The sequence below is a fragment of the Megalops cyprinoides genome, chromosome 2 (assembly GCF_013368585.1).
Source record: "Megalops cyprinoides isolate fMegCyp1 chromosome 2, fMegCyp1.pri, whole genome shotgun sequence".
NCBI classification, from domain to species: domain Eukaryota; kingdom Metazoa; phylum Chordata; class Actinopteri; order Elopiformes; family Megalopidae; genus Megalops; species Megalops cyprinoides.
This window is the reverse complement of record NC_050584.1, coordinates 38,793,692-38,813,044: the sequence shown is the minus strand read 5'-3', so window position 1 is coordinate 38,813,044 and position 19,353 is coordinate 38,793,692. Positions and strand designations below refer to the sequence as shown.

The 19,353-nt window shown below is 46.0% G+C and overlaps 1 protein-coding gene across 1 annotated transcript in view; it reads right to left on the bottom strand.

The window, feature by feature from the left end:
* Positions 1-15,368, bottom strand: part of rfx2 (regulatory factor X, 2 (influences HLA class II expression)) — a 33,669-nt gene extending 18,301 nt beyond the window's left edge. The window contains exon 1 of the mRNA XM_036521330.1: positions 15,228-15,368. The gene's annotated coding sequence lies outside the window, so the exon portion shown is untranslated. The remainder of the gene's footprint in view (positions 1-15,227) is intronic.
* Between the last annotated feature and the right edge of the window lie 3,985 nt (positions 15,369-19,353).

The following is a 19,353-nucleotide window of genomic DNA, read 5'->3' as shown; positions in this document are numbered from 1 at the left end:
GCCGAAAGTCGGCAGGAAAGGAAGTCTTTTTTCCCCCCCTTACCGCTTAAGCGAGGCACAAACGCGCCGCTAAAACAACCGTCCTGTCGAAAAGGACGCGAAACTAGCCGCTGAGCAACTTCCTACTATTTCACGTTCACCTCTGGTTAAAAGGAGACGGAGGAAAACAAGAAAAGGAGTGGGAATATTTTAAGCCCCCCTGAATTAATTAGCGCTGCAATGTGACACCCATACCTGCCACTCGGTATGAACGTCTGGGCAGAATTTAAGCACATCCGTCACTGACAAATCTTACTTAAATAGCATTCAATCAGAGAAAAACACATACAGATGTTCAATTAAAAACAGGAGCCCACAGTCTTGGCTCTTGTTTGCACTGGCCCACATTGTTTGCAGAGCAACAACGGTTGCCAGGGACAACACCGTCCACTCCCGTTTCCAAGAGCCTGTTGCTAAGCGACCAACAGAATACTTCCCAAACCAAACAATGCCATCCCCCAACTGATCCCTCTATCTCACATTAACCAGAAACTTACAACAATAAATATGTAAGCTATTAATTTCAGACACTACGGGGAAGACAGAGAAAACAGAATCCGTCTTGTAGCATGGAGAGAAAAAAGACTAAATAGTTATCAAGTCTTAACGTTTTTAGATCAACAAGTGTGCGGAGAGTGGTGGAGTGTAGTGTTCCGTCTCCCTCTGAGCTCAGTGGCTAAATTAAAAAAGGGAATGTTGAAGTAATTAGAGAAGAAACTGAGGATCTCCAAACCTTCCTGACACCTTCTCTCTCCAAAAACAACAGTCCTTACTTCCAATGGCCAGCTCTAACTACTCTTCCATTTCCTTAGACTCTGCAGGACAGCAGCACCTGCATCTCAGAGAGCCACCAGCCTGCCTTCCCTTCTCACAGCACCGGAAGACCACGTTGAGTCATAATGCAAAGCCACTTTTTTTTTTTCCACTGTTCCTGTCGTCTCTCGTGAATGATCACTTACAAGATCTCCACTAAATGAGTTTCAGATTCTCTCACCCCGCGTCTCATTTTCATCTTTTTATGCTCATTGCACACAACTGCCGGCTCTACAGCCTCTTTGCCACTTTGAAGTGAGCACTGAAACCTCCCGTTATATAATGAGTGGCACTTCCTCCACACCGAATAACCCCGGACTGTGCTCTTCAGACCATGGCAGTGCCATGACATGGGTAAACATACAGCGCTTTTCTCGCTGGGGCACAGCGTCTGACAGGAGCTCGACATGTGACTGAGCAGGCCGTGTTATAACGTCATCTGCAGCACACTGCAAAGCCCCGCCAGCCCCCACCTCCCCATCTCAGGGAACATCGTTGGGGGTTTTATGCGCTTTTGATTTTATTAGGAAACCCATAACCTCTGCGCACGCGCACACACACGGCCGTCCACGCACACACGCAAGGACACGCACACACTCATAAAACAAATGAGCGTTACGATAAGAGGTTTTCCACAGCGGAGGCTGCTTTTGAAGCCTGTCTCATTAATTTCTGCCTAATCCAATCAAAGCAGCTCACGGGTGTGCAGATGGCAGGCTGGCCGGAGCCGTGGGGAACCGATCGGCTTCTTCAGTGGCGATCCAGTATCCTGCCACCGGTCCTGGATCCTCCTCCCCCCTTCCCCGAGTCCCTCAGCCTCTGGTCAACACCACAGAAGACCACCATCAGTCACCTCAAGCAGCACAAACTGACAGCTGGCTAATAATTAAGCTGTTGCCAGGGAGACCACTTGCTTGTCCCTCTGTCCCACCTCCCCCCCCCCCACCTCCTCCTTTGTAACCTTTTCTACAAAGTTCTATCCCAAACCCAGTCCAGGAAGGAAATAGTTTCGGTTTAAAGTACAGTTCAGCAGGACATTCAACAAGGAAAACACTGAGAGCGAGAGAGAGAGAAAAAAAGGGGAGGAGAGAAACTGTCCTGAGGGTAATCTGCAGCATGTGGGTGTTTCTTTAATGATATTTTCTCTCCTGTATTTTCCCAATGTTAGTGATGACAGACTGGGAGGCGCTTCGCTCTTTGTTGTAGCACCACCCTTGTTGCCCATAGAGATGAAACAACTGTTTGTAAAATCAAAGTGCCTTCACGTGGCTGCTCGCAAAGCGTCTGCTCTAAAGGATACTGCTGAGTACGGAAAGACAGATTAAGACCTTTTCTCAGATTCACAGTCTCTGGGTGTGTGTGTGTGGGGGGGGGGGGGGGGGAGGGTGACACACGTGAAGAAGAACAGCTGTGGGGAAAAAACGCAACCCCTCTGTGGAAACCTACCCTGAATGTGGCAAACAGCAACAAATATGCCCGCTACCGGCAGACAGTCTGAGGTAACTTGTGCAGCCGGTGACTCACCGAAATGGCCTGTATCTGAGCCCCACTGGGAGTGCATTCTAAGCACAAGCCTTCCTGTGGAAGATCTGCAAGAGCAACACCCAAACACTCCACCTCAGCCGAGCTCTCAACCAACACACGGTGTCCACAAAACGGAGTGGGGTGAGGTGGGGGGTGAGGGGGGGGGGGAGCTGTAAGCCCAGGGCAACCTGTTCATCAGTGTAACCTGTGCAAAGGTAGCTGGCTTTTACAATGCAGCTGCAGCTGCCAGTTTAGTTAGCTGGCTGTAATATTAGCTATAAAAAAGTTCAGCTGCCTATCAATAGGTGATAACACGACAGGCACCACCTCTTCCTGATACAAACAATAACTGAACGCAGGTGAGGGAACAAGCTTTACTGTTCACTTGTAGCACCCGCAAAGACGCTCCTCCTTAAATAGGAATTCTTTGTTATTGATGTATTCAAATGAGTTTTTTCCCCCCCAAGTAGAATTTGTTTGATATTGTAATCACACCATGTTTCCTCAGTCACCCTGGAGAAAGCAGAACAATGACTATGAAGTGCTCTTTCCCAGTTGGCCACTGATGTCTGGCTTGTTTGATTCCTTTCAACTACCTAGAGCTAGCTTTGCACAATCTTAATGATCAGTCAGTGCTCATATTTGCAGTGTGAGCTGGAGTTTTTTTTTAATCAATGAACACTCAACAAAACTAACTTGGCTTGGCTTATATGTTGCCCATTCAAGGCCTGGGCCAGGCAGAGCTGGGAGTGTGGAGTATTCAGTGACTGAAAACACATGCTCAAATCTGCAATTCTGATGACAGAACCTGCCATATTACCGTAGGTTTCACTGTATGTTTACATTTGTTCTTTCTTGCATCAATTTAAAACACTTTCCTAAGACATAAAACATGCAACAACACCCACGTTAAACTTAGACCTCATTTACACACTGGTGAGCAAAATGCCAAAGTCTTTTCCGATGATATTCCTGTATGCACACAGCAACCTCTAAAGGTAAACCAAGACCCTTGTACGTACTGTTACTATTAGCTTCCTGTATCTAAACTGCCATTTGGAGTTGGCAACAATTACAGATGAATCTGTGCTGTTCCAGAATGTTCTGATATTTCAAATTTAAATTTACAACTGTCAATATCCCCACACACTCACCTAACACCTGGAGCCTCATCCCTTCCCAAAAACAGCTAAGAAAAATCATTCAAATGTTACAGCAACGACATCATCCAAAACTGCTGCACCCAACACTGGGCAGAGGAAACACCGCTCCTGACAGAGGCCAGACCCAGCCAGAGTCCAGATCAGCAAAGGGACAGGCCAGGAGCGCAGTGCTTCCTTCGCATACCTCAAAGAAATCTCAACCGTTTCCTCTTGGCAAACGCTCACCAGACACCACAAATACAAACCACAGTAATTATTCATCTACTTCCCAAAAAGAACCAGTTCAAACATAAAAAACGTGAATCACCAGTTAATGACTTCCAATGTGGGGTGTGAAAGGTTGCCGCTGCAGAATGGCAGGTATGCCCATTCCTCTGTCAGAGTGCCACACCCCGGCGCACACTCATTACTCGCTGCAAGTTCACCCTCTGCCATTTCATGCTTTTAGCCCGTAATGGTCTCTACTGGAACCCTGGATCCCATTAAAGAGCCGTTAGTGTGGGGAAAGGCGGGATGGCGGGCGAGGGCGTGTGGGGGCGTGTGAGGAAGGGTGTGAGGAAGAGCGTGAGGAATAGCGTGAGGGCGGGAGAGGGAGCCGGGGTGCTTTCAAATGCAACCCACCGGAGTGCACCACAGCTCCAGTGCAACTCTGTTGTTTTCACTAAATTGGTTGTTGCGTGAAAAACAGTCCACGCCAGGGGTCGCCCCCAATTTGGCAGGGTAGCGCCGGAGAGCACTCCAGAGTCAGCTCGCAATTTGGCAGGAAGCACCTCCGACCCAGTTGACCCTGGGTCCCGTATTGTTATTGCGATAACATCAGCGAGAACCAGAGGCGAATAGCGAGGAGTGTGTCCGTGTTTGTTTTTTTTTTGCGTTCTGTATTTTAGAGTAAGAAGAGAAAGAGGAATTCCAGGGCAGCAACTTGGCGAGATCAAAACTGAAGCCGCTAATCGCGGTATGGTCAGATTCAAAGGCACTGACTTGCGAAACTCTACGACTAGCATGAGCGCTAGTCTACAGGCCATAATTAGCCTTCCAGGCTAATGTAGAGCATTCTGTGTTCTGTACTGCCGTATTGAAGTAGAAATGAGCAAAAAGGCCCCACAATCAAAGGGGCTTCCTACTTGGGAAGCAATGACAAGAGAAGTGCCCACAGCAATACGGGCAGTCGATGCCACGGCTGGAAAACGTTTAAACGCACATCTAGCACGGAGGGCTAACATTAGCCAGCAGGCTGGCACTCTGGTTGGTAAAACTCAGTGAGTCAGGCAGAGAAAAATCTGACACGCACAACAAACTAGACGCACAGAGACTGTGGGGTCGTGGTGTGCAGCTGTTATGAGCGTACACATGCTCCACGCGCCATGACCGGAGAGCGGTGCTGGCAGCGCAACAGCATTCATGGAGGCGTCCCCGAAAGAGGCGGAGAGGGTGTTCCTGCGCCCCTGCAGCCAGCTGGAACGCCACGGTGAGGATCAGGTTAGAGAAGAGCTCCAGGGCAAAAGGAGGCACTTGAAGAAAGAAGGAAAAAAAAAAAAACACCTGACAGTCGTTTAAGAGAAACATTTACTCAAATGCAGCCCCACGCCAGTCAGAGGGCGGTCCGGCTTATCTGCTGCCTGCCGTACGGAGTCAGCAGGTTCAGGGCTCCCTGCAGAGCTGGTCGCAGCGCTGCCTGATCGAGCCCACTCAATCATTCGCTCGGAAAGGATTCGCTTCCTGAAAAATCGACCGGGGCTTCTGACGGCGCCGGTCTGTGAAGAGGCTGCGACGGGGCTGTAGGCGAGGCCATCGGAGTGCTTCCGGCACCTCCAAACAACGCACCGCAACCCGAACGCAGTCGCGGCTGTCTCTAAAAACACTTCCAAACAGTCTCTCCCAAAGCGCACGATGAGTGTGAAAAGAACAGATAGCCCCCCCCCCCTTTTAAACTGTAATCAGTGTCACATCTCAAATGTTCATGGGGGGGGGGGGGTGTACGACAAATCAAGAGCAAATCAGCACGCGGGTCTGCCGCAGGGAGCGGACACGCCAGGGCGGGGGGGCATAGCATGAACGGGACAAAGGAAGCCATCTGCGTGTCCCTTCAGCGAATCGGCACAAGTGCAGCCCTGACCTGGCTGCAGCCAAGCTGGGGTGAAAGGGGCTCCGGGCTGCGCTGGTCTGCTGGTGGAGCGTCTGCTCCGGACGCGAGGTTGAAAGGAGAGAGACAGGCTCTGCTGACCAGCCTCAGAACAAGCCCGGAGAATACGAGGGCTGTCAGACCCCCCCCCCCCGCACCCCACCCCCCCAGGCCTGCTGTCTCCTGCCAATCTCCGTCTGATAAATAAGCATTTATAAATAAACTCCTCACGCCACTCAAGGCTTAGGAGGCAGCTGCGCTGTAGTGGGGGGGGTGACGCCTCTTGTTTAGATTTACTCTTTGGCCATTGTGACGCGCTCTGTGATATCGCGTCCTCGAGGGGAACTGACAAATACACATGGTGGGCGATGGGGGGTGGGGGCAGTCGCACCCAGCGTGTGAGGAAGCGAAGGAACTGACCGTCATCTGTGTTCACCGCGGCAATCAGAGCTGTCACTGTCGCGTCGCTGGTGCAAAGCCTCGGCCAAGGGGCAGCGCTCGCGACGACGGTTCCCAAGCAAACAAACGGCGTCTCAGCCCGGTGACCGTTTCATACTGAAGGCAATAAAAATCTGGGAATCTGGGACCTTCTGTGCGGTGGGATACAGAACACTACGAGAATCACAGATTCCGGGCCCGCCAAGACTGAGCGCAACGAAGAGTTTCAGCACTTTTACGGTTTCATTTCTAGGTACGTCTGGATCTGCCGGTTTGAGCAAAGAACGAGAAAACACACACTTAGAGATTTCTTCCGACATAATGAAACTGACTTCACATGTTGGAACAGCATGAGGAACACCTCAGCCAGAGATCTGAGGGCTCGCATGACGTTGCAACACAACAGACACGACAGCTTCTAGATTAACGGGGTGACAAAACGCAATGACTAAAGGGCTGTCCAAATTCACTGCCACAGTTTCACTACGGGTTTACACTAATTACATGTTGTTAATTAATTAATTGATTTAATAAATAGTTTAATATCACTGAGTAAAGGATTACACATTATTCACTATTTAAAGAGCAAATTAAGAATGACAAAGAGATAATGTTATATACCTGAAATACTGAAATACTGTTGAAGACGAGCAACAGAACGATTCTGGCCTTAAACTCACAAAGACCTCGCAAAGCTTGCACTGGTGCCCCGTCTGTCCACAGGTTCCTCAGACAGGTCCTGGGAGGGAGCCATGCTTTTCCAAGACTGCACTGAACTTTCGGTTTGCACCAGAGCAAAATGCCAATATCATGCACTGGGTGACAAACAGCATGAACAGTACAACAACGTTTGCTTGGAAACAAACTTAACCAAGTTTTGAGATATGCTGATTTTGAACTGGCTAAACACCTTGGCTGCTTTCAGCAATTCACAACATAGCAGCACTTTTAGTTACCCTACTTGCTGTTTTAAGATACAAAGGCAGCAAAAGTTTCTGGTAGCCAAAATAAAAATCTTTACCAAGTAGCTCACTAAATACTTACATTTAGGCAAACAGGACTATATTTAACCTTTTCCATTGCTCCACAGAGGTTGCTAACAACTTTGACAGGGATCTTAAAGCAGATGTGGAACCAAGCTGATATGTTAAGACACACAAACTCCTCTTCTTGTTTAGAAATGAAAACAGGTCTGCCTTTATTGCGGTGGAAATACCGGCACACCCTGTGACCTTTTTTAGCATTTCGTCTCTGCTCTGATCTGCTTTCAGTGACCAGATGGCTTAAAGGAATTTCACAATTCTGAGCAGCTTTGCATGTTGGGAACTGTCGTTCCATATAGAAACAACGCTGCGTATCTCTAGGGCAGCAAACTAGCAACATTTAACCTTTAAACTTTAATGTGAGGCCAGAGCTGTTTCTCACGCCTTCACCTTGTGATGCAGAGATACATTAGAAGGTGATGGGCTGGAATTTAAATGTCCAAAATGAAAGCATTGAGACTACCATTTAAGAGGAAATATGTCTGAGTAAGAGCGAAAAGCCATGTTCCATGACCCACCCACAAAACCAAATAAGACGTGGAAAATGCTCAAAGTGGCCTGATCAGGGAGTGTGAACACACGTCTCTGATATTAACTCACCACCCCTCTGACAGAGCTAACATCAGTCAGCAGGCAGGTAGGTAACCAGGCCACGGTTGTGGGCAGGAAGATTGGTAAAACATAACTTGAATGTGGTGCATTTTGTATCTCATAATAGACTGTTTAAATGAACATCTCAAACCCCCAGTGAAAGAGCAGAGAAGAAGAGAGCTGCCTGAGGACGAAAAGTACAACTCCTAGAGGGGGGAAAGTGGGGGGAGGGCTTCTCTGTCCCTCTCTACTGTCCCTGGATGAATGGCTGAGGGGGAAAAAAAAAGAAACGCCCATTGTAATGCAAATGTCAGAGCCCTGTCTGCTGTTTGTGGCAGGAAATTTAATTAGCAGTTGTGTAGCTACGATACAAACCAGGTGGAATGTAAAGAATGCCCCGGGCAACGAGAGGAGAGGAGAGAGGGAGACAGAAAGAGAGTTAAGCAAGAGAAAAACATTTCACATTAGCACGAGTTTCAACCTGCTGCAAGAGAATCTCAAAGCCATTTGCTGTTAATGTGCTTTTTTTTTTTACCCTTGTGTGCTGCAAGGCCACTCGGCAACACTGTAATTCGGACCCCCAGGTTCCCCCTACTCCCCTTTCCTCCACCACCTGATAACTGCTCCTGCTCACTGGAGACAGCAGACACGAGCGCTCTGCGTTTGAGGCTGCTTAACCAGCCCTGGCGCTTAAACACAGAAACCCACGGGTAAAAATAAGAATGTTGCAAGCGCTTCAATTTACAGACAGGAGGACAGGCTTCCTACCTTACCGCAGTGAAGCATGTCTGAAACCCCTTTGTCTCCTGACAGCGCTCAGGACTACATGAACCATCATTATCCATTTAAACCCCGGCTGTCATTACCCGCTTCCCCAAGACATTTCTCTTCCCCTGCTCCCCGCGGAAGCTGCGTTTTGTTGAGTTATGGCACTCTTGTGTGAGACAGGATTTCCTTGGTTTATTGGTTCCCCTTTGGGACAAATCCCACTCTATTCAAGATGTAATCAGTCGAAATGTCCATCACAACCAGCACTTCCATCAAACTCATAGAAGACAAGAGAGACAAGAGACAAGAGAAAAAAAACACACATCTCCAGTGCAATCTCTCCTGACAGAGTGGTTTAACACCACCCCCACACCGATGCTGGAATTCCCTCTTCAGTGGGCTCTTCTGACAAACCCATGACTGCTCTTTTCTGCAATTCCCATCAACGCTGTGCACATACATTACGGGAGAACCGTACAGTCTGACCCAAGTAGTATAATATGGCTACAGTGTTCATTTTAACTACCTACATCAATCTGGACACCAAAAGTGGTTATGAACCAGGACTTGGAGCCATGAGACTAAAGGCGCAAATCCCCAATGGGGCAGACATGAACTACTTCAGAAAACAACACGGCAAGACAACGGTCGTTACGTTATCTATTTAAGTCACTCGGGATAAGGGATAAAGGAGTAATACCTAACACTAAAGCCGCTGACTAGATCCACAGACATTAAGTGCTGCCGCCCTGGCTCACTTGGGTTTTTAAAATAAGAATGGCTTCCAGAATAGCTAACCAAAGCTACAAAGAGTGTGCCGAGCCTGGAACAGAAATAGCAGCAGGCCTAAAACCAGCGATGGCCAAATGGGGTCATCCGCTCTACACACGGATTGATTGACTGGTCTGGTGAACGCACTGCCGATTCATATGACATATTGTGCAACGAACTGTGTGGGGAAGCTGTGGTCACAGTACTTGAGCTAACCTGCGCTGATATTCCCCTTCAGGAAAAAAGGGGCTACTGTTCAGTGCAGAGGTCTGGTGTTGGTGTATGGTGGAACTGTATGATCACACATATATCATAAATAAAGACTATTATCAGACAGAGAATATGTTTTGTGATGGTCCAATCGGCAGCACAGCGGGTGCACGTCTACCCAAACAGGCGGCCGTGGCCTGTGACCCCCCCCCAGACACCCTGCAGCTGTACCCGAGACAGGTCGGGGGGAAAACCCGCCACAGACTGCAGGCGCGGTGTAGGATTACCGTGGGCAGCACTAAAAGCAACGCCGGGGGCCGAGCGGGAAGCGAGTGGGCGAGCGCTGACCCCGGGCCGAGGGAGGAGGTGAATCACAGTTCACCGCGGCGTCCGTCGCCACAGAGCGCCGGAGCATGCGCGCGATCGCATGCATCAGGCTGCCTCAGCGCAGACGCCATCGCATGGCCGCCTCCCGCCGCGCCTGCGTAACGCCGAGAGCTAGAACGATGGAGGAGAGGTGGCTGTCTATTATCAGCAACCTCAAATTTCGGAGGATCACGGATTAAAGGCCGTGTCCTGCCAGGGGTATAATCGTCTGTAGTCTCTTGAGTTTGTGATGACACATCCACGTGGAACCTGAAGAACAACCGCCCCGCGCTTCCACGGAAGCCCAGAGAAGTTACTCTGAAGTGCAAGCTGGTGCTGCCGTTTCTTGACCCCTCAAAGCGGCCGCAACCGTCAGGACCCCAGCGCAGCACCAGGAAGGATGGTGCTCCTGTGTTACCCCGACCCCCCCGCCCCCCAGCACCCATGCGTGACCGCCTCGACCGGAGCGCGAAACCCAAAACGCTTCCCAACAGCCCGACGAGCGATGGCGGCGCACGAAACCGGTCCGTGCCGGTCACGTCCTCGCCGCCTCTTACGCTGCACCTTCTCCCTGTGACCTGCCTGTGCAGGCTCGAAGAATGCACACCCGCCGCATTCAGGGAGATGAAAATAACCTGATTAAAAACACTAACTTTTAAAGAATAACACATCACACCCCCCCCAGACCTTTCCATTAACATGGGTGTATTTGTGTATCGAGTTGCCATGCAAACGTAACAGCTGCACGCTCCGATTTTGGAGCTCGGAGTTTCATTGCTTTATTTTCTTTGTAGTGGGTGTGTGACCAAATTAAAAAGTTGCATTCTTGTGGGAATTTACAGCAGGGCCTTGTCAAAACATGTGCGGGAATACGTTTTAAAAAATTGTTTTCGGTCATAATTCACGACGCAGATCTTACTGAGGCCTTTAACTTGGAGGATACCGCAACCATGGTGACCCTCTGTGCCAAACTGTACGTGTCAAACACAACAATATAGAGTTGAGAGCAACTGCTCATCTCCTTTCGAGTGCATACCAGTGGGGTTAGTGAACGCTAAAACCACTGAGATCCCGGACCTGTTGATCTGTGATGCCTCAGCTCTGCAACTATCATGCCAAGCGATGAGTCAGTGGCGCCGTATTCAGCATGCAGGGGTTCAGTTCAAGTAAAGAGCAACCATATCAATAATGATGACACATATGCTCAGACCACTGAGCACCACTGCATATTTCCATAAAGTACTCGAGTACACTAGCTGCAGAAGACCACTCGGGTATGACACCCTTGGTAACTATTCAAAACATCAACAGGACCACAGCATCACAACACAATTGTTTGAGCGGTGGTGGTCATCCGAGCCCCGTTCCAGTGCCGGTGTGAGTGCGCGCTGACCCGAATGCTCGCTCACACGTGCGCGCGCGCACACACACACACACAGGATCCCACAGGCTCTGTGAGCTGCAGTGGCCAGGTGACATGCACCTGGCCTCTCCAAACACACAAAGGAAACAAACAGAGGCACAGTATTCCATGAGACCTGGGAAGAACTGCTATGGGGAATTGCTCAAATATTACAAGCAAAAATCCACCGTTCACACTTGACAAAAATGCTACAAGCATTGTTTGTAAACAACACATTGCATGTGCTCCCTTTAATCAACTGCAAGCAAATGGCACATTCACAGTGCAATATTAGCTATTTGACTCAATCAGTTTCCCTCTACTATGATAACCATTCATTTATCTGCTAAGAGGATGAATCTTGTGTGGATGGGTATCCGGGGTAGCACGCTGCATTACCTGAAGCCACACAGTCAGGCTTGTAACGAAAACGACAGCAGCGTTTTCATGCCACACGGACTTTTAACAACAGCTGACACTCTAGGGAGCAAGTTTCACGTTGGAGCATCTGACAGCCACTTTAGATGTGCATTCATTAGATCAAGTGCAGCATGGGAAGACAGGGGTGGTGAGCAGCGCAAACTCACGAGGAGGGACCTGGCGCACTGACAAAACGCCTGGCGAAACCAGCGCAAGACTACGGATGTAATAACCGTGGCTTATCTGCATCACTTCAACAGGAAGTCCTGTTAATGTCACTTGGATCATAGGGAACTGAGAGACCACCCCCCCACCCCCAGGATCTCCGACGAGGAAAGGCGAAAAGAAGAACCATCACGTGCCCCCCTGCTCCCTGGTGTTGCCCATTATCCTCATTATCACCATGGCTTTCGCTGGTATGGCCACTCAGCTCTAAAGAGAAATCAATAGCACAGCAAACCAAATTAGCACTGACACCTGGACGATGCTCCATTGTCGTGAATGGGACTCGTTAATGGGCTCCGGCTGCAAGCAGCCCTGCTGAACAGGTGTGACCTGTCTGCGGCAGAGAGCCGCTCCTGACACGCACAGGGAGATCTGGCAACCGGAGTCAAGCCCTTAAGACTACCTCCCCTGCAACCCTTTGGGAACAGTGTTCTACACCATTATAGCTCATGCTAATGAATGCATCCATTAATCACAGTTACGCAACCAGAGCCATAAATCTGTATAAACCCAAACAATGACAGTATCTGAGGCCTTGCTCAAAAGTCGTCTCGCATCGGCCTACGCCAAACTCCTCATGAGGCGATCTTATACTCTTGACAGTCATTACATCTGACAAGCCCCAAGTGTTACACATGGACATTTAAAACATAATACACTGGAGAAAAAGAAAAAAACACTGTGCAGAAAAATTTGCATAGCACCACCTAGCTGTAACATTTAAAAAAAGACATTTTTCACTAAGACCTAGAGAAAGTAAGAGAAGAGCTGATGTGAGGGGTAAAAGGTGTCCGCGGAACACTGAATGTTTGAGGTAAACGCAGCTTGTGTGAGCTGAGATACGATAGGAGACGTTCTGCCGCTCTGTCACAAGATCCTCCGCTCTCCAATAAACTGCCTCATCACCAGAGCGTGAGCTTGCTGCCCAAAGCGTAGCCCCAACAGGGGTCGGTGTTGTTTATAAGAGCAACAACAGATCAAATGGCCTCCCTTTCAACTTCATTTCACAACCACTGACGCACTCTTCCCACAAGGGTAATTACTTACCCCTCTCATTACCATGAGGAATATAGTTCAAGTCAGTGATGTAAGGGCTAGGCCTACACAGAGACAAAAGGGTATTCGAAATCATTCTTTTTGGGTGTGAACTGATTTTTTTTTTTGCAAGAAAGGTTATTTATGCATTTCTTTACAATGCATAAAACAGTATACAAAGAAAGTGGATGCAAAATACATTTTACCGGTATGCACTTGAACGCATTAAGTCCAGTATGCCTATATTTAATCTCTGCCCACCTACACCAAAAACGTAGCCACGGTGCTAAATAAAGAAGTCCTCTAGGTAGAGCAAAATACTTTAACAATGCAAAATGGAACAGTGATACACGTGATAGTCTCTGGTGTTAACAATAAAATGACAGACGACAGGTACGCCAACGTAAAGCGGAGTTAAACACAACAGATCATATTTCTGGCATAGAAATCAATACAACTTTTACTCTCGCAACGCAGGTATTTGAAATCATCGCACCTCTATCGCAATTTTCAGTCTAGATCAAATGATAAATCAAACGCAGATAAAAAATGAAAACGTTTCAAATGGGGCAAGCATTACATTATGTTAAGTAAGGGGAGGAGTACACAATAATTTCCTCGAACTAATCCAGCGAAAAAGACAGAGGAGAAAGGAAGGCGCACTCAATAGTATATCTCTGACTCAATCCTACTTTTCAACGGCAAGATGACAAATGGACAGGACAATTCGCAAAGGTAATGCACCAGCATTTTGCTAGTAGTCTAACTAGTAAAATGCACTCAGAAATTATTGTTACTGACAGCAAACAGGACGTTCCAATCTTTGGTCTAAAAGAGTCTGATCAATGTCAAATGACACCAAAATAATCAACCAAAATAACTACGGAAACTGATTTTTTTCCCTTCAAAAACCGCGTGTGCAGGTGTGTATGCTGGATCACGGATGAAACTACCACTCCACACACTTTCACTGCCTAAAGCACAGTAACAAAACACGAAAGGACGTGAGAGTTTTACATAATCAGGGCACGTGAAAGAGTAGAAGTTACTCATTTCCTTTTTGTAATCAATAGAAATGGCATGGCAATTGCTTGGCGATTTAACATTTAAATGCCTTCGCAACCTAGTCGAGTTTGCTATCTTACGTTACCGAGTAATTAAACTTGCTAGAAAGCGACTATTTCGCGAGACGATGAGAGCGCAAAAGCAGGCACATTGGCTACAGCTATCTAGCTAACTAGCACAATAGCCAGCTAGCTGATTAGCTTGAGTTTGCAGTGTCAGTTCAACCCCGACCACAGCGCAGTGCAACATCAGTCGTCCTCGCATTAAGCCGACCGATAAACCTCAAGTTAAAAACTGGACCACGCACAAATCCATTCAGATTTTATTCAAGCTGGATATCTCTCAATTGATATTCGACATTCGTAAAAAATGTAAAATCGTAAAAGTCAATGAACCTACAAAGTGGAACCGTCGATCTCCCCCAGCTTTAACTAACTAGCAAGGAAGCTAAAGTGTTCGAGAGATAGCGTGTTAACGTTACTTAGTTGATACATGTAGCCACTTTATCAAAATCCAAGACACTAACGAATGTCAAGACCGATCGTGTCTGAAAGTTTGACAGTAGTTTTCGAGCACTTGCTTCTTAGTTGGCTAGGTACCTTGCTAGTCCAGTTCTTTTCTTTCTTGTTTGACTGAGTTCAACATAACTTGGCTAACTAGCAAGCTTGACAAAGTGTTGAGCCCACGGTGTATGCGACACTAATACGTCGCAGCTAACGACAGTAACGGTAATTCATACAAACAACACAAGTTTAGTTAACGTTACTTCATTTCGTCTGATTATACACGTTTGCCAATAACACGAAACTCCGATGTTGAACTGAACTGGCTCACAACCTAGAAATTCCGGAAAATGGCTCGTGATGTTCACTAGTTTGCTTGCTTGCGAGCGTTAGCTAATATCCTATTAGTTTACGCACTATGGTTACCCAGCAAGCTATCGGACACAAAAACATACCATTCAAAACTATCTTGCCAGCTAGTTAGCTTGCTAGCTAAGAACCCAAATTTGATCGTCAAACACCTTGATTTTCCCGTAGTTAGCCACTTGGTTGCTGGCTAACCACAGCTAAATATAACTACTGTAGCTAGCTAGCTAAATTTTCCTGGTGAGTATAGCTAACAAGACGTGAAAAGGGGTTGTGAAAGAAAACACATACGTCCATTTTCGTATTATCTTGTCAAGTTAAATTCATTGTAACTATCTAGCTTCTCAGTAAAGATATAGTCACCTTTGCCTTGTGTTAAGTTCTGCCCTGGCTGCTCTCTCTTACTCGCTTTCCGTTGCTGTTGCTGCTGCTGCTGTTGCTGCGTGTTGCTCCCGTTGGTAAGTAACTGTCTCCACGACTACAGTCACTATGGCGCGCGGGGGTCTCGAGGCAACTGTTGCTACCCTCTTGTGCATACGTCATCGTCAGAAAAAACACGAGGGGAGGAAGGCCAAGCCAGGCCCCGCCCCACCCCTTCATCCCTATCTCCAACTCCCGCCGAACAGTAGAACTGGCGCGGTGTCTGTCCGGTTCCCGTGCTCCGCGGCGGGAAGCGTAAATAATGCCTCCAAGCAATAACACAGGACAAGTTTTTAGCTTTTTTTGCAAAAAAAGTAGACCATGATGGAATAAAATAAAATTATAATTGCGTGGGGCATCGTCTACAGGGTCCTACAGGCAGGATGTGAAGGTAATACTGACATGGTCACAATTTTTAACTTAGTACTAAGACGTATTTTGCTTCCAAAATTTAACAGCTGATTTCTTCCTCACCGGAGGAGAAATACTGACGGACCAAGTAGGCCTGCTTAAAAATGTTGTGGTAGTTAGTTGACTGGGATATTTGATTATGGTTCTCCCCTTTGTCCAAAGGACTCCTCTCTGACCCTTTAATAAATTATACTCATCTACACTTTGTGTCACGTGTTTCAAGTACATACATAGCTATATCAGTTCAAGGGGGATTGCTGTGACTGAACAGATCAACCTTACCCCTCTAACAATAATGCAGCAAGGCTAAAGTTATTTGTCTATCCCATTTCCACATATTCAATGACAGTTAAAACAGTTTTAAATTATTTTATGTCATTCAGTCTTAATACAGGAGAGTGTCTTTAATCAAGACTTCCTGAAATCAGTTCTGGTGATTTGTAGGTTTGTCTCATTACATTTCTATCTTTTGAAAACCCTTTTTTATCCATTAGATGGTTGTCAAATTCTGTTTGTTAGTGTCCACATCTTCAGCATTTTGGATTCTAGTGTGGCTTCTGTTGCTACATAAATTAAGCAAATTATGTAATCAATTAATAAATACTTGAAATATTTTTTTCATGGAAGGCATATGTTTCTGTTACAATGTTATATAATAGTTAATATAATAGTTCAGTCAGCCCATTTGGACCAATTCAACACTGCAGAACACTCTGGGAACTGCAGCGTTTTAGATTACCTCTAAATATTAGCCAACAGTGGCTCAACTCAGGCACTTGTTGCACATCATCTACGGCCATTTTAATAGATTTAAAGGACGTGTCTTCACAACTTCATACCCACCAAGCAAAGAGGTATCAGTTGAGCAGTCATGGGTTACTTTATTAATTGAAACTACCGTTGACTGCGCACTCACTTTGGTTCCAAGTGTCAGTCAGCTTCTGGTTATCTCTCCAACAGTCAAGACCATGAATCTCTGGGACCAAAGGCCTTTTATAACTCCCACTGCATATTAACAGAAAGAATGAACATTCCACTTCACAAATCCTCATGAAGTCACAACCATTAAACTTATGGTCACCCAAGAAAAGAAACTGGTACCACAGAGATGGTTGAAGGATTGGAATAAAATATACAGGAGGAAAGTCTGGTCTGACACAAGTCAGGAAAGAAGAGGGGGAGGGGGTAGTTCATTATATCAGTATTGATTTACACTTAGCATTACACACCCCAATCAAGTGTGAACCGTGGTCTACAATGGCTTTTAAATAAAAACAGATCACTGTCTTCAAGAAGGCAACCAACCCCAATGATTAAAGGAACATTTGGTTGTTCTATTTCTAATGTTCATAAGCAACTTTACATTGCTTATGGGTAAGATGTAAATTATGTTTTAACATGAGCACACTCTGGTATGAGAAGTCAAACATTTAAAATGAATTATGGCTGTTGTACACCTAGGCAAGGTGTCCTTGTATGCCTGTATGAGATGGCAGAGGTGATGCGTGAAGTTCGCCACTCTACTGCTAGGTGCTCAGTTTTGGACACTGCACAGGCTCCTGCAAGATTCAGCAAAGGACAATAGTACCTATTTGTATAGATACTGCAAAGCATACATACTTGCAATACATACAATAAATGTTATCCAAAGTAAACTCAAACACAGATAGATTTTAGTCACAATGCAAAGTATCATGGAAATCACATCCAATATAAATGTCCTTTCTTACCATCGACTTTCAAGTTGAACTGACACCAAAAATCGGTCCAAGACAAAACATGCTGGTTTGAATTTGTTTAAAAACACAGTTGCAGTGTAAACATGCATGGCTAGTTTGTCAAAAGAAATAACTTACTGCTGATGGACATCAGCGCTGCACTGTTGCGTTTTACCTGTTGCTAGGATACGCAATGTAACGGGAGTAAAGGCTAAATGTATTTCCAATGATGATCTTATGACATTTCTTACAAAGTCAGTAATCAACACCCAAAATTAATAGTACATTTTCAGTACCTCTACATTGTTGTACAACTCTTGTACAATTTATTTCCCAAATGACATGGGCTTCTACCTTTGATCTGCTATCACAGCGACCTTCTGGTAACTCCAAACCTGTCGGGAGAGCTCACAAAGACTCTTGAATAGTCAAGTCAACAAGTCAAGAGTACTTCTAAGGCTAAAGGCAATTTAGCACTGGATTTTATTCTTACTCTTAAGACAAATTTACCACGTTTCAAAATGTTTTTGAAGTCACTGAAGTCCAATTTTTCACTTTCAGCAGGTGTATGCATTTGCACAGGAGTGGGCGCCAGTACATTCTGAAATCATGGCTGGGTAATTCTAGTCCTGGAAGAGCGCAGGGTATGATTTTTGTTCTGCCTCATGCAGCCTTTTAATAATTGAAGTCATTACTTGCATAGTGGGTCAGCTTACCTGGTGTTCCAAATGCCACTTGAAAAGTCATTTTAAAATATTAAGAATTCACTACTGAGTTGGAACAATGGGTCAATGGATCAATGACTGCTGCTTTAAGATAATTGTAAGATCGGGATGATGCATACGTATCGCACATTCTTGTGCATTCATTTGTTCATTTGCAAGTTAATCCCACTCACCAGGTATAGATTGCACAATGCGAATACAGTGTGACTGAAGAGCATCAAAAGAAAGAAAATGATGATTTTATTAAGGCTAAAGGAAGATGTATGGCAAAACAAACAAGTATGCCGTATGATGTAATTAAACCTAGTCATCGATAATTCATAATTTAATATTAACAAATCAGACCGTCCTCGGAAATACTTACAATACCGAGGAACATTATTAGATACTGAATAAAATAATCGTAAAGGTGTCTGGCATTAGCACGATCATAAGCAATGCGGAAGCCACACAAGTAAAATCTCGACCACTTGATGGCGGTACATCTCCATGATACAAGTCAAGTCAAGTTGCTCCTCGGGTGTGACAGCCAAAACAGTAGCCAAAATACAAACAGTGGGCTATAAAAGTGGAATTTATAATGAGCCACTAAAACAACGAAATACAACTAAATCATAATAATATTTTTTAAAAGAAGGTAAGATTTCGTACATTAGACTACTGAATTGGTTGATAAACGGAATGACATGTAAACAGGTAAAATGAAAACAACGAAGTGCAGTGCTGGGACTGTAGATATAATTATTTGAACACTATAACTAATAAGAGTAGCAAAAATCAATGTATCAATGTATATAATGTAATATATTTGAACTGTTTAGATTGGATCATTTGACAAGCGTGGGCAATCGAACAGGCATCAATGAAATCATAAATCAGGTGATTTAGCGGTCTCACCACCAGTAGGCCTACGCCTATTGGAGGTCAATAAGAACATCCTAACAAACTGAAAAGCCACATTGAGCCAAATGACAACACAAATATGAAACACGACCTTCTAAAGTTGCGTTCATCGCTCAAAAACAGTACAACCTCTCGCTCTCCCCCAGTTTGAACTTGCTGACTACCAGATCCGTCAACGTCGCCCTGCACTTGGGGTCAATGACCGAGAATATCTGTGTGTCTTAGAGACCGCCCTTGAGAATGGTGTGTTTCATGAAAGGCTTTTTCATTGGCTGCAGTCGAGGCTGCACACACGCGTAGTCTGTTTAGCTA